Source organism: Triticum dicoccoides, chromosome 3A (genome assembly GCF_002162155.2).
Source record: "Triticum dicoccoides isolate Atlit2015 ecotype Zavitan chromosome 3A, WEW_v2.0, whole genome shotgun sequence".
Classification (NCBI taxonomy): domain Eukaryota; kingdom Viridiplantae; phylum Streptophyta; class Magnoliopsida; order Poales; family Poaceae; genus Triticum; species Triticum dicoccoides.
This window is the reverse complement of record NC_041384.1, coordinates 740656554-740679384: the sequence shown is the minus strand read 5'-3', so window position 1 is coordinate 740679384 and position 22831 is coordinate 740656554.

Genomic DNA, 22831 nt, shown 5'->3' with positions numbered 1-22831 from the left:
CCCGGGGGGGTGACATGGGAGTGATTTCCCATTGCCGCAGCCTAGGAAAGTGGAAGGGGGCCATTTTGATTCACCCAGAGGTGGAAGCCCCCTGTGTCTGGAGTGGGCTTGACTCCGCGGTGAGCGGTAGGTTGGCGGGCACCCGATGGACGTGGCTGTCCAACGACGTCTGATCTGGGGATGGTTCTTTTGGGCGGCTTAAAAAATAAGATGCCTCTCCCTAGCTTAGAAAATAAGCCGCTCCTCAATTTTTTGAGACTTCTAAAATAGTTCTCTCATAACTAGTTTAGATGCCCCAATGAATAAAAAAGATGGCATACAAGATAAGTTGGGGAGGAGGCGGCTTATTTTTCAAGCTGCCGAGAGAACTGGCCCCTGGTTGCCTCTTCCCCTTCTCCTTGGATGTGATGTGATCCTCAGTACGGATCAGCATCTCGATGCTTGCTAGACCTTGGATAGAGCTAGAAGTGGGGATTCAAATCGGGTGAAATCCCTAGTCGGCCCTGGTCGACGGCGACGGCGGCGATACTCGAGGGCGCCGTCTCTTCTCCATGAAGTCGTTCGTCATATATGATTCTACCTCCACCATGCCATTTGTCTCCCGGGTGAAATCCCTAACAGCGGTGGGCGGCGACGGCGCCTTCGACATTGGTTCCTTTTTGAAGGCGCCGCCTTGGAAGATTTGTGACTGGTGGAGACCTTTTGACAGTGCCCTGGACTAGGGGTGGCATACCAGTCATTGGGACGGGTCAACAATCCCCAGACAAACGAACAATGGGCCATGTTTACCATGATCCACGGCGTACTCAAGATGAAATCCTCCGAAGACTTGTGTACACTTCAAGGCATGTTTTGAATCATCGTCATGTTTATCCCTAGATGCAACCGACCTATATGTAACCCTAGATACCCCTGATGTCTATATAAGTAGAGGGATTTAGACGTTTGGTCCGTAGGGTTAGGATATACACAAACGATCTCGAGGTAGATCATCCTGTACTTTTTTTTAGGAAAAAGCCATCATGGCAGTTTATATTTCATGTGAAAAAAGGGCTACATCGTTTGAAAGTACATCGAGCAAAAAGTCAGAAGCCTCATTCCAAACAATTGTTCGTGAGGGATCCGACTTTGTAGCCAACAAATCTGCCGCCATATTGGCCTTCCTAGGACAATGATGAAAACTAATATAAGTAAAACTACGACAAAGAAAGTAACATTCCTCATATATTGCTACTGCTGGGCCAAGAGAGTTTCCGCCGTTGTTCATGATTTCGATCACCTCCATACAGTCAGCTTCGATCTCCAGCTTGTTGCAACCAACATTACTTGCCAGTATGAGCCCATTCTTCAATCCTCGAGCTTCAGTCGTCGCTGCATCCTCTACAAAGGGGATATTATTGCATGAAGCCGCAATGCAAGCACCATATTCATGTCGGATAATAGCACCCGAACCCCCTGTACTGCTGTCTACATCAAAGGATGTATCAGGGTTTTACCTCTTCGAGAGGGCCTGAACCTGTGTAAACATTGCTTCCCTTTTTTGTCCTATTACCACCAAGCTAAGATCCACAGCTCGCACCCCTTAGCCGAGATCCACTGGATTCAACCACGACATTAGGTGGGCCATACAGGTCCTGTTGTGTGGTCAGAACGGTTTGATGGCATCATCGCTCGATGAGCTGACCCGACTACGCCGGAGCACCTAAATACGGGTTACCCGGGCAGGTTCCCCTCTGTCGCCGCTCGGCGATCGTAAAGAGCTTCCTCCATCGCTGCTTAATCGACTCGTCGGGGAAGTGGTAAGAACAGAATCGTAAAGAGATTCCTCCATCGCTGCTCGGTGCGATATACTGCGATTTCGGGATGAAACAGCCGTACGCATGCATACGTAGACGATAATTCCTTACCACGTTGTTTGTTCACGTTGCATGTTTTGCTCTCCTTATATATAGATGTGACGCGGCGAGAAGCTCATAGGTTCCTCAACAGCAGCAGCTGAAGCAAGGTAGCAGCTCCACGCTGAAGTAAGGTTCCTCAACAGCAGCAGCTGAAACTCTGTTCTTACCACTTTGCCGACCAGTCCCGACGGCGGAATCTCTTGTACGTTGCAGAGCGGCGACAGAAGACGAATCTGGGTAGGGGAACCTGCCCGGGCAACCCGTATATATGGGAGTACGTTGCAGTGTCCAGCGAACTCGTGAAGAAGAGGGAATCTAGTGAAGGGGCGGCTGTGAATTTGTGATCCCGTACAATTGCGCTAGCTTTCATGTATAAAGCGCCAACGCAAAAAAAAGATTTGTTTGATGACGGGCAGCAGCTGGAGTGTTGTGCCCTGTTCCTCGCTAAAAAAAAAGGAAAAAAGATTATCTGTCAAGTCAAGCTCGATTTGCTTCGCGCTCGAGCTCCACTCGACCGGTGGCATTTTTTTTAGAGTAAATCGGGAGCTCTTTATTCAACATCGACAGCACCAGCAGAATCTGCTAGGAGGCTGGTTACAAGAAAACTAGGAGTAGACTCAAGCCAACATTCCGTAACATCTAAAGTGCTCGCTTGCTTTGCACAGAGATGAGCGGAGACGTTGCCTGCCCTACCAACATGTTGAACTACAAAGGACTTAAAAGAAGGAACATGCTCCCCAATTTCTAAGAAGATAGGCGCCATCACCGCACGGGATGTTTGGCGCGAATTCCAGAGATTCACAATCTCCAAATTGTCAGACTCAAAAACCACATCTGCATAGCCTCTCAGACAAGCGAAGATGACTTCGTCGCGAATGGCAAGAACTTCAGCTATCAGCGGATCCGTGATCCCAGGGTAGGGTTTGCCGCAAGAAAGGAAGACCGAGATCGAGCAACTCCCCCTATCCCTCCCCTTCTTGCATCCATTGCAATACTTCCATCAGTATTTATTTTGATCCAGCCCAACTCTGGTGGGCGCCAGCCATGGCCCGACAAAGTACGGGCATGCTCACGAGGCAGCTCCGGAACTGCTAGGGTTTCCCGCACCTTTCTCATGGATTGGCTAGAATTGAACGCAGCTTTGTCGTGGGTGATATTGTTCCGAAAGGTCCAAATCGTCCACATAACAGTCACTAGAGTTGCTCTTTCAGACTCTGAAAATATATCGTCACATAGGATATCCCTTGACCAGGTTAGCGGGTGCAGGGTCGGCCTTTTAACATTTAGCCACTCTGGTGTTGCATCCCAAAACTGCCTGGCGTGAGGGCACTCCAGTAGTGCGTGCATCATATCTTCGTCAGAATGAAGACACAATTTGCATGTGCTTACCGACGCAATATGGCGGTATTTCAGAGTGGCTTCGACGGGGAGAATGCCTTGCAACACCCGCCACCAGAAGACTCTCACTCTGGGAATGACTTTGAGCTTCCACAAACGAGACCACATCTGTTTATCTGTCATTGAAGATTCGGTAGTCGTCCCTTCCTCTAGAGCAATATGCTCGTTGCGAGTCATTAGAGCACGATACACTGATTTCACAGTGTAGCAACCCGATCGTTCAAAAGCCCATGCCAACGAATCATCACCCCCTCCCTGCCTCAATGGAATGTTGAGAATAGCATCGGCATCTGGTGGTATGAAGTTCTCGCGCACCACATCCACCAGCCACGACCCATTGCTGGGGTCAATGAGGTCCGCCACAAGATTCACCTGAGCAGTACCAATTCCGCAGACCGGTGTCATAGATATAGTGCCCGGGATCCACTTGTCATTCCATATAGAAACTGTAGTGCCGTCTCCTATACGCTTAAGAAGACCAATCTGCACTGCGTCCCTCCCAGCGATGATAGCGCGCCAAATTGAAGAGGAGAACCGAGGGGCTGTGCCTTGCATAAAATCACATGTAGGGTAATATCTTCCTTTGAGAACTCGAGCACACAGGGAATTAGGATTTGTCAGCAATCGCCATCCGTGTTTCCCGAGGAGAGCCGTGTTAAATAGCTCGAGGTCCCAGAATCCCATCTCTCCTTTCGCCTTTGGCTTGGTTAAAGTGTCCCATGCTTTCCAGTGTAGTGATCTGCGATCAAGGGAACTACTCCACCAATATTTAGCCGAGTAAGGGCATCTCCAGCCGCGCCCCCAACAGGCCCTCCCCAGACGATTTTGCCGCGCCGGCGCCAAAAAAACGGCCCAGTCGCGCCCCCAGAAGCCCGTTTTTTGCCGGCTCGGGCCAAAACTGGTGCCGGCAGACCCAGGCCGAACCCGGCGCCCTGGGGGGTGCTTGGGGAGCCGGCACAAGCGAAAAAGGCGCGTGGGCCCGCCCTGGCGGCGACCCGAGGGCCTTTTCCCGCTGCTTCTTGACGCTTTTCCCTAGCATCTCTTCCGCTCGCTCGCCTTCCTCCCGCCATTCCCTCCCTTTCTCCCGCCAAACCCCCTCCAGCTCGCCTTCCAGTCGCCGCCATGCCGCCGAAGAAGTACGCCATGCCGCGCGCGGCGGCAACCACGACTGGCACCGTGGCCCAGCCGAAGCAGAGGAAGCCGAGGGCGGCGCCATCGAAGCCACCGGGCATGTCGAACGCCGAGTGGAGGGTGGAAGTTCAGCGACGCGACGCAGTCACCACCGACCGACGGAACAGGGCCATTGCCAAGAAGGCCCACGAAAACGCGGAGCGTGCGGCGGCGTCTTCCTCATCGGAATCGTCGAGGAGGTCGCGGCTCACCCAGAGAGCGGCGCCAGCGTTGAGGATCAGGTACGCACGCCGTTCGCCCGCATCTCTTCGTCGTCAATGCCCGCCGCCCGCCAACTGTTTGTTCCTCCGCGCAGCTGCTGCGTATGTTCACCATGTATCGGCACGACAACCAAGACGCCGACTTCAAGCACCTCCACGTCTACAAGCGCATTGACAAGTGCGAGAAGTGGGCGGAAGTCCGACGTACCCTCGACAAGGCCAAGGAGACATACAAGTCGGACACGACAACTCCGGGCGTGTCAGAGGGGCGGCCGGACGGCCACAAATTGGCAAAGAAGGGGAAAAACGCTGACGCGGCAACCACGCGAGTGCAGGAGTCCATCGAGCATTGCCTCGCCGACGCCCAGGCCCGGGCCGTCCTACGTGAAGAGAAGACCGAGGCGCGGTGGTCGTCGCTGATGAAGAACAACGCCATCAAGCTCGACCTGCTCCGGACAAACGTCGCCGCGAAGAAGAGGAACACCGACATGGCTTTTCTGATAGGCAGGGCGGACATGCTCCAGAGCAATGACGAGCAGCTCAGGGCGTGGTACATGGCGGAGCGCGGCCACATCCTGAACCAGATGCAGATGGCAACGCCGATGACGCCGACGACGCAAGCTCCCGCGCCCACGACCACACGGACGCCAAGCCCGAACGACGCCTCTACATCGCCGCCCAGTAGTGCCAAAGCCGCGCCGACACAGCCCAGCACCGAAGCAGCTCCGACACCGCCGAGCCTGTCAGGACCCCGACTCAATGCCACATCGATCTAGCATGTAACACCTCATATCACTTTGCGGCCTCACGCACGGTATCCCCACGGGTGTCGCCTTACTTTTGCCCGGGACCGTTTGCGCCTTTTGGCACACGTATATGATGGTGTCGCTAGCATCCATATGATAAAGAGCCCGGGCTGACATGGCTAGTAGTAAACCCAAGGTGGCACTAACTTACAGGGACAGGCATCCATGACCCAGCATCGAACGTGTCGGTCATCAGCGAGTGAATCCAGGCTGTAGCACTGGGCCAACAGGACTCCGGTGAACCGGGCTGCAGCGGGCTAGCAGGACTCCGGTATTCATCGCGTGACATTTCCCCGAAGGGACAGACACAGGATCGAAGAAGGACACATGCCGGCCAGCCTAAGTGTTCCGGAGCAGTAGCAAGCTACCGGGGCTCAGTGGAAGCACTAGGAGACATTTCCCGGTAAGAGAGGCTACTAAGGATAAACAACTAGATAGTCAGATCCCACACATAGCAATACACATTACACGTACGCATAACATGCAAGTATGTGCTGTACAACATGGCATCACAGCATAACTCAACAATCATATAGATAAAGGCTCAGAAGAGCCATCACAGCATTATTACAAACAGGGGTCACATGACCCAACAGTCAGAGCAATCAAGCAATAAGCGGAAGCATTACATGTCTGAGTACAGACATCTACAAATGAAAAAGGCTGAAGAGCCTGACTATCTACACTATCCGATCAAGATCGTAGCTGAGGTACTAGCTACTAGTCGAAGTCCAAGAGAACCCTAGTAAGACCGAAGTCTCCGCTGCAAAAACATAAATAAAGCAACATGAGTACAAAGGTACTCAGCAAGACTTACATCAGATCCTATCATACATGCATCTGTATCAAGAGGTAATGTGGGGTTCAGTTGCAGCAAGCCAGCTTTGACTCTGTGGCTATCCTGTTCTACGACTACCAGAAACTCTTGAGGTGAAACAACGAACACGAGTCCACTAATCACCACACAATACACCACTATGGATTCATTCCCGTCTCCCTACGAGAAGGCCATCCATAGCACTCACACTTGTCTTGAGCATTTTATAGTATCCACTTCAAGTTGTCTATGTACCATGTAAGCATCCAAGAAGTCCATAACCGCGGACCCGGCTATTCGAATAGATCATGTTAACCCTGCAGGGGTGTACTTCTTCACACACGCTCTCGCCACTTACCGCCATGTACACGTTATGTATCTCGGCAACCTTCAAGCGGAAGCCTGGCGAGGGTGTCGGCCACGACCTGACTAACCACACAAGACTCTAGTCCAGGTTTATCGCCTATTCGGGTTCCATCCGCAAGGAGATCCGGCCGGGGTGTCGCTCACGGCCCCAAACGATGTAAGCAGGGTTCCCGAGCCCACCAACCGGGTGCCACTCGGTACACCGGGCCACGTGTGCCTAGTCTGTCCCAAGCCCACCCTGCCGGGTGCCACTTGGTAGAAAAATAGCACTACCTACAAACACCAGAAACTAGTTGCGACTCCTGGACAGAGATCAAGTTGGTTAATAAGTCGAGAGGGCTTGGAGCGCCCGGAGCCCAATGTGTGGTAGTATCGAGTCATTGGACAACATACACAGAACTCAGGGCTTAAGGACGGTTCCAGTGAGACAACCCACCATGTACTCCTACATGGCCTCTCACCGCTACCTTTACCAAATCGTGTTCACACACTTCACTCTCAGCATCAGAACATATCGTAACACTCCAATTCATTCCCAATGAATCAGACCTGACACAACTCTAAGCAATAGCAGGCATAGCATGGTAGGAACACATCAGTGGCTTCAATCAACTCCTACACATGCTAATGGGTTTCAACTATTTACTGTGGCAATGACAGGTCATGCAGAGGAATGGGTTCAACTACCGCAGCACAAAGTAGCAGACGAACCGTTGTTGTCCTAATGCAATAACTGAGAGCAGGAGCGAGAGAGTAGGGTTTTATCGAAATGAACAAGGGGGTTTGCTTGCCTGGTAAATCAACAAGGGAGGCACTGCTTCACAGACAGGTACTCTGGAACGTCTCCGGAGCAGGACCTATCGAGAAGGAACGGTGCCGGCAATCAATACACAATCATATGCAACAATATGATGCATGAACATGGCATGTAGATGTGATGCTGTTTGAGCTAATGCATCTAGTAAACATTTGGTTTGAAGTCCATTTGAACCAAAGGTTCAAATGCATTTCTAAATTAAGTCTCTTATATATGCCCTAATGTGTTTTCCCATATTCAGCATGTATAAGTTGGTTTTTCATGCATAAAACTAGTACAGATGGAAAGGTTGCATTTTTCTGATAATTTTTCATATATAAATTATTTTAATCTGAGCTACGGTTGAATTGTTATGAATTTTTGAAGTTTAAATCATTTTATGGATTTCCTGAAATATTTTAATTCCAGAAAATAAATAATTGCGTCAGCATGACGTCAGCCCGACGTCAACGGTCAACTGGGCTGGTCCGGGTCAAACCTGACGTGTGGGACCCACACGTCAGTGACACTGGGGTTAACCCCGAGTCAAACCCGGGCTGACTAGCTTTGACTAAACCCTGGGCCCACTGGTCAGCGTCAGTAGGTGGGGGATTAGTGACTAATTAACCAAAGCCACGTCAGCCCGCCGGAGTTCTGGCCGGCGGCGACCAATAGCGCGGCGGCGACTCGTCGGACTTGCGCTACAGACGGCGTTCGGTCGCGCGAAGACCACCGGGGCGTAGCCCGTCGTCGTCCGCAACCAGGAGAGCTGGTTGGGGGGCTGCGGGGGCGCCGGAGCTCGCCGGAGCAAGCTTGCGGCGGCGGCCGGAGCTCGGCTGTGTTCGGGGACGCGGCTGCAGCGTGCAAACGCGCGAACTAAAGCGCTAGCGGGGCACTACGAGGTGCGGCGAGAGTGCTAGGTGCACTGGCGTGGCCAAAAGGTCGCCGGAGCAACGCCGGCGACAAGCTCGAGTGGAGGCGAGCTTCGGCCATGGTGGAGCTAAGGCCTAGACGACGCAGACGGACACGGGAAGGAGGGGGTTCGGTGCGGGGGCTCACCGCGGAACCAGCGAGCGCGAGGGCGAGGTCGGGGATGCCCGGTAGCTCCCGAATCGCCGGCGAGGATCCACGGCGGCCGGAGTCGAATTTGGCGACGGCGACGGCTCCACGGGGCACTCCAGCTTGCGTGGCTCGGCGAGGAGGTAGCTGGCGACGAGGCGGAGCTCCTGGGGACGACGAGGAGGCGAGGGAGAGGCGGTGGCTACGGTGATGCCCGTCGGCGGCGGCGGTGGTTCTCGGGTGAGAGGGAGAGAGAGCAGGGGGAGAGGAGGAGGGCGAGGGAGAGTGAGAGCGGTGCGGGGCAGCTGCGTGGCTTCGTCCGGGGCATCGGGGGCGACGAGAGCAGGACAGGCAGGCAGGGAGGGAGGAGGTGGCGCGGCGCGGCGGTGCGCGCGCGTCGGGCACGCGCCGTCCCCCTGTCGGGGAGGAAGACGACAGAGGAGGGGGGGACAGGTGGGCTGGGCCGCCTGCTAGCTGGGCCGGCCTGCTGCGGCTGGGCTGCACAGGGGAAGCCCCAGGTAAGCCCTCCTTCTTTTATTTTTGTTTTCTAATTTTTCTGATATTTGTTTTGATTTGATAAATATATTAAATCATTTAATTTCCTTATGCCAATTTTTGCAGGAGCTAGATATATTATTCCAGAGCTCCTTTATAAATGACATAATTTTTGGACCATATTTCATATATATAGAAATATATTTCCAATGCAAATATTTATCGAATTAATCCAAATGGCCAAAATAAATATCCATGAGCTCCTAAAAATATTGTTTTGATTTTTATCTCTGACCAATATTTTCAGAGGGCAACATGAGCATTTTCTTGGACCCTTTTGGAGAAATTTTTATTTGGGTCATTTTCAAAAATGATTCTGAGGGTTCCACCAATCCTCATTTCAAATTTAAATGAAATTTAAACATGATGCACAAATGGCTAGCTAGTCTAAGTCATACCAGACTAGGGATGTGACAACTCGCCCCCACTTGAAAGAATCTCGTCCCGAGATTCAGGGGTCGACGGGAAGAAAGCGGGGTACTCCAGTCGAAGACGATCTTCTCGCTCCCAAGTAGCCTCTCTCTCGGAATGATGAGACCACTGAACTTTGAGAAACTTGATGTTCTGACGTCGGGTAACACGCTCTGCTTGATCAAGAATGCGAACCGGGTACTCTCGGTATGTGAGGTTATCTTGGAGATCAAGCGTTTCGTGGTCCACTCCACGAATAGGATCCGAGAAGCAACGCCTGAGTTGAGAGACGTGGAAGACATCATGAACTCGAGAAAGATGTGGGGGTAGTTCCAACTGGTAGGCAACCTCTCCTCGTTTAGCGAGAATGCGAAAGGGACCAATGTAACGAGGAGCCAACTTGCCCTTGATACCGAAACGATGGGTACCCTTCAAAGGAGTAACCCGAAGGTAAGCTTGGTCGCCAATTTCATAAGTCATATCCTTATGATGACGATCATACTGGCTTTTCTGACGAGACTGGGCTGTTTTCAAATTCTCACAGATGATGCGAACTTGCTCTTCTGCCTCCTGGATCATATCCGGTCCAAAGAATTGTCTTTCACCGGTTTCTGACCAGTTCAAAGGTGTTCGACATCTTCGTCCATAGAGAACCTCAAAAGGAGCTTTCTTGAGGCTGGATTGGTAGCTATTGTTATAAGCAAACTCGGCGAAAGGAAGACATTTCTCCCAATCCATACCGAATGAGATAACGCAAGCTCTGAGCATGTCTTCGAGAATTTGATTGACCCGTTCCACCTGACCACTCGACTGAGGGTGGAAAGCGGTACTGAAAGAAAGATGGGTTCCCATGGCAGTTTGGAAGCTCTCCCAGAAATGAGAAGTGAAAAGACTGCCACGGTCTGAATTGATCTCTAGTGGAACACCATGGAGTGACACTATTCGAGAAATATATAAGTCAGCAAGCTGACTAGCAGTGATATTTTCTCGAACAGGGAGGAAGTGAGCCACTTTGGAAAGACGATCAACGACTACGAAGATAGCGTTATTCCCTCTCTTGGTCCTGGGAAAGCCGGTGATGAAGTCCATACTAACTTTATCCCATTTCCATTCAGGAATAGCTAAAGGCTGAAGGGTGCCAGCAGGTCTTTGATGCTCTGCCTTAACGCGACGACATACGTCACATTTAGCAATGAACTCAGCGATTTCTCTCTTCATCCTAGTCCACCAGAACCTCTGGCGTAGGTCCTGATACATCTTAGTACTACCGGGATGAATCGTGAGAGGAGATTCATGCGCCTCCTTAAGGATCAATTGTCGCAGATGTTGATTCTTGGGAACCACCAAGCGATTCTCAAAGAAAACAACACCACGATCATCCATAGAGAAACATCCACCAACTCCCTTCTTAATGTTTCTCTTGATCCGAGAAATTCCTGTGTCTTGCTTTTGAGCAGCGATAATCCGATGTTCAAGATCAGGTTTCGCCACCAGGGTAGAAAGGAATCCGCGAGGAGCTATGTGAAGGTTAAGCTTACAGAATTCCTCATGGAGAAGTGGTTGGCCTTGCTGCAACATGAGATTGTTGCAATAGGATTTACGGCTTAGAGCATCAGCCATGACATTGGCTTTGCCTGGGGTGTAGGTAATCCCTAGATCATAATCTGTGATTAACTCCAACCAACGTCTTTGCCTAAGGTTCAGATCTGGTTGGGTGAAGATATACTTGAGACTCTGGTGATCGGTGTAGATCTCGCAACGTTTACCAAGGAGGTAATGTCGCCAGGTCTTGAGTGCATAGACTACGGCTGCAAGCTCTAGATCATGTGTAGGATAATTCTCCTCATGTGGATGCAACTGTCGGGATGCATAGGCAATCACATGACGATCCTGCATAAGGATGCAACCTAGTCCCTGTCGTGAGGCGTCGCAGTAGATAATAAAGTCTTTAGTGAAATCCGGTGGCACAAGTATGGGAGCAGAAGTCAGGCGTCTTTTCAGTTCCTGAAAACTGTACTCACACTTTGGGGACCACTCGAACTTTTTATCTTTCTTGAGAAGTTCCGTGAGGGGTTTGGCTACTTTGGAGAAGTTTTCAACAAAGCGGCGACAATAGCTGGCTAGGCCAAGGAAACTCCTAACTTGTTTAACGGTCTCAGGTGGAGTCCAATCGAGAACGGCTTGAACTCTCTCGGGATTGACAGCAATGCCCTTACCAGAGATTACGTGGCCTAGATAGGTCACTTCTGGCAACCAAAATTCACACTTGGAGAACTTGGCATAAAGGCGGTGCTCTCTGAGTTTTTCTAACACAAGTCTAAGATGTTCGGCATGCTCTTCCTCGTTCTTCGAGTAAATAAGAATATCATCGAGGTAAACCACGACGAACTTATCTAAGTACTCCATGAAGACCGAGTTCATCAGGCGGGAGAATGTGGCTGGGGCGTTGGTTAGGCCAAAGGACATGACGGTGTACTCGTACTGGCCATAACGAGTGACAAAAGCTGTCTTGGGAATGTCCCCGTTTCTGATTTTGATTTGGTGGTATCCTAACCTTAAATCCATCTTGGAGAAGATTGAGGATCCAGCGAGCTGATCATACAGGTCGTTGATCCTGGGAAGCGGATACTTGTTCTTTATCGTGACCAAATTAACGGGACGATAATCTACAACCATCCGGTCCGTACCATCCTTCTTCTTGACGAAGAGGACGGGGCAAGCCCAAGGAGAAGAGCTAGGACGGATGAAACCCTTTTGCAAGGACTCATCGAGTTGTTTCTTAAGCTCGGCTAATTCTAGGGGTGCCATCTTGTAAGGTCTCCGGGAGATTGGAGCTGTTCCTGGGATAAGATCTATGACGAACTCTACATCTCTATCAGGTGGAACACCTGGCAGTTCCTCTGGAAAGACATCCGGAAAGTTACGGACTACCGGGATATCTTCAAGGTCTGGAAGGGGGCTGGCATTAAGAGAATAGAGCTGACGCTTTGCAACTCTAGTGGAGACGGTGACTATCTTGCCAGATGGGTGTGTAAGCTGAACAGATCTGGTGTAACAATCAATCTTGGCATGATGAGCTGTCATCCAGTCCATACCCAAGATGATGTTAATATCTGAAGACTTGAGGGCTACAAGTGATGCAAGGAATACAATTCTATCAACAAGGATTTCGTTACCATGGCTGATTCTGGTGGTCTGCCATCTAGACCCTGGGGTTTGGATTTCAAGCGGAGTTGGCATATCGCAAAATGACATGTCGTGCAAACGAGCATAGCCTTCAGAAATGAAGGAGTGAGATGCTCCAGTATCGAATAGAACTGATGCTGGGTGACAATTGACAAGGAGTGTACCAAGAACGACATCTGGATCATCATGAGCGTCTTTAGCTGAGACGTGATGCACACGTCCACGTTCAGTGGGAGCTAACTTCACATTGATCATCTTGCGTGATGGCTTAATACAGCCAACAGTCTTCTCGGGCTGGGGTGGAGCATAACTAGTCTGAGAGCAATCACGTGCATAGTGTCCTGGCTTCCCGCATGTGAAGCAAGTCCCTGAGGTTGGACGGGGACCCGCACTGACAAGCGGTCTACCAGTAGGCCTGGGTGGAACATACGACTGAGCTGGGGAAGGCACCACATAGGATGACCTCGGTGTATAATCGGAAGGAAGAGCGGAGTTTGGAACCCAAATCCGGCGTTTCTGGGAACTAGAACCGGAGGAAGATCCCAAATCACGGGTGTGCTTACGAGACTCCTCGTAAGTGAGCTGAGCTGTCTCTGCATTGATGGCCTTGTTCACAAGAGCTTGGAATGTATCGCAATGATGCAGGTGAAGATCACGACGCAACTTGGGGTTGAGACCCTTCCAGAACCTAGCCTGCTTCTTAGCATCCGTGGACACTTCTTCTGTGGCATAACGGGCAAGGTTCTCGAACTCTCTGCTATAAGAATCAACAGCCATCTTACTCTGGGTGAAACTACAGAACTCTTCTCTCTTGCGATCAATGAGGGCCTGGGGAATGTGATGCTCGCGAAAAGCCTCAGTGAAATCCTTCCAGGTAGGAATCTGGCCAGCTGGAAGCATAGCCTCGTAGTTCTGCCACCAAGGACTAGCAGGACCTTCCAGGTGGTATGTGGCATAAGTGACTTTGTCATCTTCAGCTACGCTCGCGGAACGCAGCTTATGGGTGATGCTACGGAGCCAGTCATCTGCATCGAGTGGCTCGATGGAATGATGAAAGGTAGGTGGGTGCAAACGAATGAAGTCATGAATGGTAGCAGACCCTTTGAACTGATGTGCGGTGTTCTCCTCGATACGTGCCAACAAGCGGTTGGACTCACGCTTGTTCCTCTCCATTTCTAACATGAACTCTGTCAATGAAGGCTGGTCAGGAGGATCCTCATTCCTACCATCTCCATGGTTCTGGCTACGAGCGACGAAACTTCGCTTAGCTGATGACATCCTGAGAGACGAACCAAGGACGGAATCAGCACCAATTATCGACTGTAGAATGTAGGACAAGGAATTAGTATCACTCAAACTCCTAGGGAAATTCCGGCAGCATAACGGCAGTAAAATGCTCAGAATGAGACATCCTACTAAAAATGGGATAGTACAACAACTCAACATCACCACTCAAGGTTCTGGGATAGTACTAAATAGACTACACCGGAAGTACTCAAAACTGGGGTATGACTCTGATCAACCAATCCTATGGAACTACGGAGTAGTAACACGTGATCCTGATAGACGGAAGAGAAGCCTAGTTCCTTAACCCCGTCGGAAAGATAGGATGACTCAGATCAGAAGGCCATGAGGTAAAGGAGTAAAAGAGCCTTACGTTCCTTCCCACAATCAATTCCCTTACATAACTAAAGAATTTCTAGACTCAACTTCGACCAGTATGGCTTGGTAAACCTACAGGCAGTCAGGCTCTGATACCAACGCTGTCAGGACTCCGACTCAATGCCACATCGATCTAGCATGTAACACCTCATATCACTTTGCGGCCTCACGCACGGTATCCCCACGGGTGTCGCCTTACTTTTGCCCGGGACCGTTTGCGCCTTTTGGCACACGTATATGATGGTGTCGCTAGCATCCATATGATAAAGAGCCCGGGCTGACATGGCTAGTAGTAAACCCAAGGTGGCACTAACTTACAGGGACAGGCATCCATGACCCAGCATCGAACGTGTCGGTCATCAGCGAGTGAATCCAGGCTGTAGCACTGGGCCAACAGGACTCCGGTGAACCGGGCTGCAGCGGGCTAGCAGGACTCCGGTATTCATCGCGTGACATTTCCCCGAAGGGACAGACACAGGATCGAAGAAGGACACATGCCGGCCAGCCTAAGTGTTCCGGAGCAGTAGCAAGCTACCGGGGCTCAGTGGAAGCACTAGGAGACATTTCCCGGTAAGAGAGGCTACTAAGGATAAACAACTAGATAGTCAGATCCCACACATAGCAATACACATTACACGTACGCATAACATGCAAGTATGTGCTGTACAACATGGCATCACAGCATAACTCAACAATCATATAGATAAAGGCTCAGAAGAGCCATCACAACATTATTACAAACAGGGGTCACATGACCCAACAGTCAGAGCAATCAAGCAACAAGCGGAAGCATTACATGTCTGAGTACAGACATGTACAAATGAAAAAGGCTGAAGAGCCTGACTATCTACACTATCCGATCAAGATCGTAGCTGAGGTACTAGCTACTAGTCGAAGTCCAAGAGAACCCTAGTAAGACCGAAGTCTCCGCTGCAAAAACATAAATAAAGCAACATGAGTACAAAGGTACTCAGCAAGACTTACATCAGATCCTATCATACATGCATCTGTATCAAGAGGTAATGTGGGGTTCAGTTGCAGCAAGCCAGCTTTGACTCTGTGGCTATCCTGTTCTACGACTACCAGAAACTCTTGAGGTGAAACAACGAACACGAGTCCACTAATCACCACACAATACACCACTATGGATTCATTCCCGTCTCCCTACGAGACGGCCATCCATAGCACTCACACTTGTCTTGAGCATTTTATAGTATCCACTTCAAGTTGTCTATGTACCATGTAAGCATCCAAGAAGTCCATAACCGCGGACCCGGCTATTCGAATAGATCATGTTAACCCTGCAGGGGTGTACTTCTTCACACACGCTCTCGCCACTTACCGCCATGTACACGTTATGTATCTCGGCAACCTTCAAGCGGAAGCCTGGCGAGGGTGTCGGCCACGACCTGACTAACCACACAAGACTCTAGTCCAGGTTTATCGCCTATTCGGGTTCCATCCGCAAGGAGATCCGGCCGGGGTGTCGCTCACGGCCCCAAACGATGTGAGCAGGGTTCCCGAGCCCACCAACCGGGTGCCACTCGGTACACCGGGCCACGTGTGCCTAGTCTGTCCCAAGCCCACCCTGCCGGGTGCCACTTGGTAGAAAAATAGCACTACCTACAAACACCAGAAACTAGTTGCAACTCCTGGACAGAGATCAAGTTGGTTAATAAGTCGAGAGGGCTTGGAGCGCCCGGAGCCCAATGTGTGGTAGTATCAAGTCATTGGACAACATACACAGAACTCAGGGCTTAAGGACGGTTCCAGTGAGACAACCCACCATGTACTCCTACATGGCCTCTCACCGCTACCTTTACCAAATCGTGTTCACACACTTCACTCTCAGCATCAGAACATATCGTAAAACTCCAATTCATTCCCAATGAATCAGACCTGACACAACTCTAAGCAATAGCAGGCATAGCATGGTAGGAACACATCAGTGGCTTCAATCAACTCCTACACATGCTAGTGGGTTTCAACTATTTACTGTGGCAATGACAGGTCATGCAGAGGAATGGGTTCAACTACCGCAGCACAAAGTAGCAGACGAACCGTTGTTGTCCTAATGCAATAACTGAGAGCAGGAGCGAGAGAGTAGGGTTTTATCGAAATGAACAAGGGGGTTTGCTTGCCTGGTAAATCAACAAGGGAGGCACTGCTTCACAGACAGGTACTCTGGAACGTCTCCGGAGCAGGACCTATCGAGAAGGAACGGTGCCGGCAATCAATACACAATCATATGCAACAATATGATGCATGAACATGGCATGTAGATGTGATGCTGTTTGAGCTAATGCATCTAGTAAACATTTGGTTTGAAGCCCATTTGAACCAAAGGTTCAAATGCATTTATAAATTAAGTCTCTTATATATGCCCTAATGTGTTTTCCCATATTCAGCATGTATAAGTTGGTTTTTCATGCATGAAACTAGTACAGATGGAAAGGTTGCATTTTTCTGATAATTTTTCATATATAAATTATTTTAATCTGAGCTACGGTTGAATTGTTATGAATTTTTGAAGTTTAAATCATTTTCTGGATTTCCTGAAATATTTTAATTCCAGAAAATAAATAATTGCGTCAGCATGACGTCAGCACGACGTCAGCGGTCAACTGGGCTGGTCCGGGTCAAACCTGACGTGTGGGACCCACACGTCAGTGACACTGGGGTTAACCCCGAGTCAAACCCGGGCTGACTAGCTTTGACTAAACCCTGGGCCCACTGGTCAGCGTCAGTAGGTGGGGGATTAGTGACTAATTAACCAAAGCCACGTCAGCCCGCCGGAGTTCTGGCCGGCGGCGACCAATAGCGCGGCGGCGACTCGCCGGACTTGCGCTACAGACGGCGTTCGGTCGCGCGAAGACCACCGGGGCGTAGCCCGTCGTCGTCCGCAACCAGGGGAGCTGGTTGGGGGGCTGCGGGGGCGCCGGAGCTCGCCGGAGCAAGCTTGCAGCGGCGGCCGGAGCTCGGCTGTGTTCGGGGACGCGGCTGCAGCGTGCAAACGCGCGAACTAAAGCGCTAGCGGGGCACTACGAGGTGCGGCGAGAGTGCTAGGTGCACTGGCGTGGCCAAAAGGTCGCCGGAGCAACGCCGGCGACAAGCTCGAGCGGAGGCGAGCTTCGGCCATGGCGGAGCTAAGGCCTAGACGGCGCAGACGGACACGGGAAGGAGGGGGTTCGGTGCGGGGGCTCACCGCGGAACCAGCGAGCGCGAGGGCGAGGTCGGGGATGCCCGGTAGCTCCCGAATCGCCGGCGAGGATCCACGGCGGCCGGAGTCGAATTTGGCGACGGCGACGGCTCCACGGGGCACTCCAGCTTGCGTGGCTCGGCGAGGAGGTAGCTGGCGACGAGGCGGAGCTCCTGGGGACGACGGGGAGGCGAGGGAGAGGCGGTGGCTACGGTGATGCCCGTCGGCGGCGGCGGTGGTTCTCGGGTGAGAGGGAGAGAGAGCAGGGGGAGAGGAGGAGGGCGAGGGAGAGTGAGAGCGGTGCGGGGCAGCTGCGTGGCTTCGTCCGGGGCATTGGGGGCGACGAGAGGAGGACAGGCAGGCAGGGAGGGAGGAGGTGGCGCGGCGCGGCGGTGCGCGCGCGTCGGGCACGCGCCGTCCCCCTGTCGGGGAGGAAGACGACAGAGGAGGGGGGGACAGGTGGGCTGGGCCGCCTGCTAGCTGGGCCGGCCTGCTGCGGCTGGGCTGCACAGGGGAAGCCCCAGGTAAGCCCTCCTTCTTTTATTTTTGTTTTCTAATTTTTCTGATATTTGTTTTGATTTGATAAATATATTAAATCATTTAATTTCCTTATGCCAATTTTTGCAGGAGCTAGATATATTATTCCAGAGCTCCTTTATAAATGACATAATTTTTGGACCATATTTCATATATATAGAAATATATTTCCAATGCAAATATTTATCGAATTAATCCAAATGGCCAAAATAAATATCCATGAGCTCCTAAAAATATTGTTTTGATTTTTATCTCTGACCAATATTTTCAGAGGGCAACATGAGCATTTTCTTGGACCCTTTTGGAGAAATTTTTATTTGGGTCATTTTCAAAAATGATTCTGAGGGTTCCACCAATCCTCATTTCAAATTTAAATGAAATTTAAACATGATGCACAAATGGCTAGCTAGTCTAAGTCATACCAGACTAGGGATGTGACAGAGCCCGCGCACGCCGACTCCGCCAACGCCCGGAGCCGACCCCGCCGAGTGAATCATTGCGCACGCGAACTTGCGGCGTGCGGCGCTCTGTTTTTTGTAACGCCAGACTACGTCCGATCGCCGGATTTGTGGCGTCTTTTGAGTGCGGGAACGACCAAGTTTAAATTTCCCGCATCCTGGGGCCGGCGCTTGGGGTGTGACTGGGAGCTAGGTCGCCCCCAGGGGCCGAACTAGCGCCGGCACGCCCCCAGGCCGCTCTATTTAGGCGCCCTGGGGGGCCGAACGGCTGGTGATGCCCTAAGAGACAAGACTCTTACATACCTTCTTAGTTAGCTTAAAGCAACTCATACTGAACATGGGAATGGCCTGGGCAATCGCCTTAATCCGGACTTCCCGTCCAGCACAGGAAATCGGACGTTATGATCCGCCTTGGAGTTTGTTTCGAATCCTCTCCCCAATATGATCGAACGTCCCACTTGTGATCCTACCCACAGCGGTGGGTAGACCTAAATAGCGTTCGCTAAAAGCTTCCACTGAAATATGCAGTGTTTGCTTTAGCAACAACTTAGTCGGAGCCGGAGTGTTTGGGCTAAAATAAGTAGAGCTTTTTTCCTTGTTAACCGCTTGGCCCGGACCTTCCTCATATATTCTCAAAACCTCATTTAGACTGTGAGCACTCTGCTCCTTTGCTTGCATAAAGATCAAACTGTCGTCCGCAAACAAGAGATGGTTGATCCATGGTGAGCGGTAGCTTACTCTTATACCTTTATCCACCTCCTGTCCACCGAAACAGTTCAATAATGAAGTTAGTCCTTCCGCACAAAGCAAGAAAAGGTACGAAGACATGGGACACCCCTGTCGTAAACCCCTCGACAGGGTAAAAACGGAAGGAGCTCACCATTGACACGGATGCAAAATCTGACAGAGGAGACACAATTCATGACAAGGCGAACAAACTCCACTCCAAAACCAAGTTTGAGCATGACGGCCAATAGATAGTGCCATTCGACACGGTCGTAGGCTTTCATCATGTCTAGCTTGATTGCACAAACTGGATTGCCCCCTTTTTTCCTTCTTCTCATTGCATGCACGCTCTCATGTGCAATGAGGATATTATCGGTTATCAGCCGGCCGGGGACGAAAGCACTCTGTTCTTCACCCACAATCTCATACAAACACTCACGAACTCGGTTAGCGATTGCTTTGGCAGCGATCTTATACAAAACCGGGCAGAGTGATATAGGGCAATATTGGGTAATTCTCTGTGGGAAGCGTACCTTCGGGGTAAGAGTTATAGACGTGTCATTTAAGCCCGTTGGCAGTTCTCCCCCATTTAGGAAATCAAGCACTGCTGGAACAATATCATCCTTGAGCAGTTTCCAGTGGCGCTGATAAAAACCCGCTGTAAATCCGTCCACCCCTGGGGCCTTTGATGGGGCCATCTGAAAGAGAGCTCTACGAACTTCCTCTTCCATGTATGGTTTTTGAAGATCAGTATTCATCAAAGGTGTCACCCGGGGAGTTATAACATCCAAAAGCTCTTGCATCTGATTGAAGCCTTGCGAAGTGTAGAGCTGCTCGTAGAAGCTCTGAACCTCATCGCGATCTTCTTCCAGAGTATCACAAATTGTTCCATCAGCACAGGCGAGCTTCTCTATCTTGTTCACCCTTTTACGCTGAGCTGCCTGAGCATGGAAATAACCCGTGTTCTGATCTCCTTCCCGTAACCACGGGACTCTCGATCTCTGTCGGAGCCAAATTTCTTCTTGATGCAGTGCAAGTTTCAGCTTCTTCGCAACTGCTTTCTCCTCATCTGTTGGCCCCCTTCTTGAAGCTTGACCACGCAGTCTAGTCAGCTGCTCGCGTACCTTTTTGATCTTGCGTGACAAACACCCAAACTCTCTCGCCCCCCATGCAACAAGTGTACCTTGCAGCGAGTTAAGGACCTGAGCTATACCCTGCAAACCTGCTTGACCTGCACTTTTCTGCCATGAATCCAGGACCAGCTTGTCATAGTCTACATGTGTTTGCCACATGTCTTCATATCTGAAGGGTTTATGGCCTCTAGGTGTAGTCGACGTGAGGTTCTCTCGCAAGTCCGTGAGAACAAAACAATGATCAGATTCTGTTGTGACAATGTGTCTAATCCTTACGTTTGAGAACATCTGCATGAATGCAGCATTTTCAAAAGCTCTATCAAGCCGGGCTCTCACATTTGACCGGCCCGACTGCATGTTGTCCCACATATATTCCGTTCCTGACCATCCTAGGTCAGAGAGCGCACACTCATCCATCGTTTCCCTAAACGCCCGCATTTGCCGTTCTGGTCGGGGGGTTCTGGAAAAGTGTTCTGAGCCGACAAGGGTCTCGTTAAAATCTCCAATGCACATCCATGAAGGAAATATGCCCTAGAGGTAATAATAAAGTTATTATTTATTTCCTTATTTCATGATAAATGTTTATTATTCATGCTAGAATTATATTAACGAGAAACATAATACATGTGTGAATACATAGACAAACAGAGTGTCACTAGTATGCCTCTACTTGACTAGCTCATTAATCAAAGATGGTTATGTTTCCTAACCATGGACAAAGAGTTGTCATTTGATTAACGGGATCACATCATTAGTTGAATGATCTGATTGACATGACCCATTCCATTAGCTTAGCACCCGATCGTTTAGTATGTTGCTATTGCTTTCTTCATGACTTATACATGTTCCTATGACTATGAGATTATGCAACTCCCATTTGCCAGAGGAACACTTTGTGTGCTACCAAACGTCACAACGTAACTGGGTGATTATAAAGGAGCTCTATAGGTGTCTCCAAAGGTACATGTTGGGTTGGCGTATTTCGAGATTAGGATTTGTCACTCCGATTGTCGGAGAGGTATCTCTGGGCCCTCTCGGTAATGCACATCACTTAAGCCTTGCAAGCATTGCAACTAATGAGTTAGTTGCGGGATGATGTATTACAGAACGAGTAAAGAGACTTGCCAGTAACGAGATTGAACTAGGTATGGGATACCGACGATCGAATCTCGAGCAAGTAACATACCGATGACAAAGGGAACAACGTATGTTGTTATGCGGTCTGACCGATAAAAGATCTTCATAGAATATGTAGGAGCCAATATGAGCATCCAGGTTCCGCTATTGGTTATTGACCGGAGACGTGTCTCGGTCATGTCTACATTGTTCTCGAACCCGTAGGGTCCGCACGCTTAAGGTTACGATGACAGTTATATTATGAGTTTATACATTTTGATGTAGCGAAGGTTGTTCGGAGTCTCGGATGTGATCACGGACATGACGAGGAGTCTCAAAATGGTCAAGACATAAAGATTGGTATATTGGAAGCCTATGTTTGGATATCGGAAGTGTTCCGGGTGAAATCGGGATTTTACCGGAGTACCGGGAAGTTACCGGAACCCCCCGGGAGCTATATGGGCCTAAGTGGGCCTTAGTGGAAAAGAGAAGGGGCAGCCCAAGATGGGCCGCGCGCCCCTCCCCTCCCTTGGTCCGAATAGGACAAGGAGAGGGGGCCGGCCCCCCTCTCTCTTTTCCCCCCTCCACGAATCCTATTCCAACTAGGATTGGGGGGCGGGGAATCCTACTCTCAAAGGGAGTAGGACTCCTCCTGGCGCGCCTCTCCTAGGCCAGCCGCACCCCCCCTTGAGCCTATATATACGGAGGCAGGGACACCCCAGAGAAACACAAGTTGATCCACGTGATCATATTCTTAGCCGTGTGCGGTGCCCCCTTCCACCATAGTCCTCGATAATATGGTAGCGGTGCTTAGGCGAATCCCTGCTGCAGTAGTACATCAAGATCGTCACCACGCCGTCGTGCTGACCGAACTCTTCCCCGACACTTTGCTGGATCGGAGTCCGGGGATCGTCATCGAGCTGAACGTGTGCTAGAACTCGGAGGTGCCGTAGTTTCGGTGCTTGATCGGTCGGGCCGTGAAGACGTACGACTATATCAACCAAACGCTTCCGTTGTCGATCTACAAGGGTATGTAGATCATACTCCCCTCTCTCGTTGCTATGCATCACCATGATCTTACCTGAGCGTAGATTTTTTTTGAAATTACTACGAAACCCAACAGTGGTATCAGAGCCTAGGTTTTATGCGTTGATGTAATATGCACGAGTAGAACACAAGTGAGTTGTGGCCGATATAAGTCATACTGCTTACCAGCATGTCACACTTTGGTTCGGCGGTATTGTTGGATGAAGCGGCCCGGACCGACATTACGCGTACGCTTACGCGAGACTGGTTCTACCGACGTGTTTTGCACAC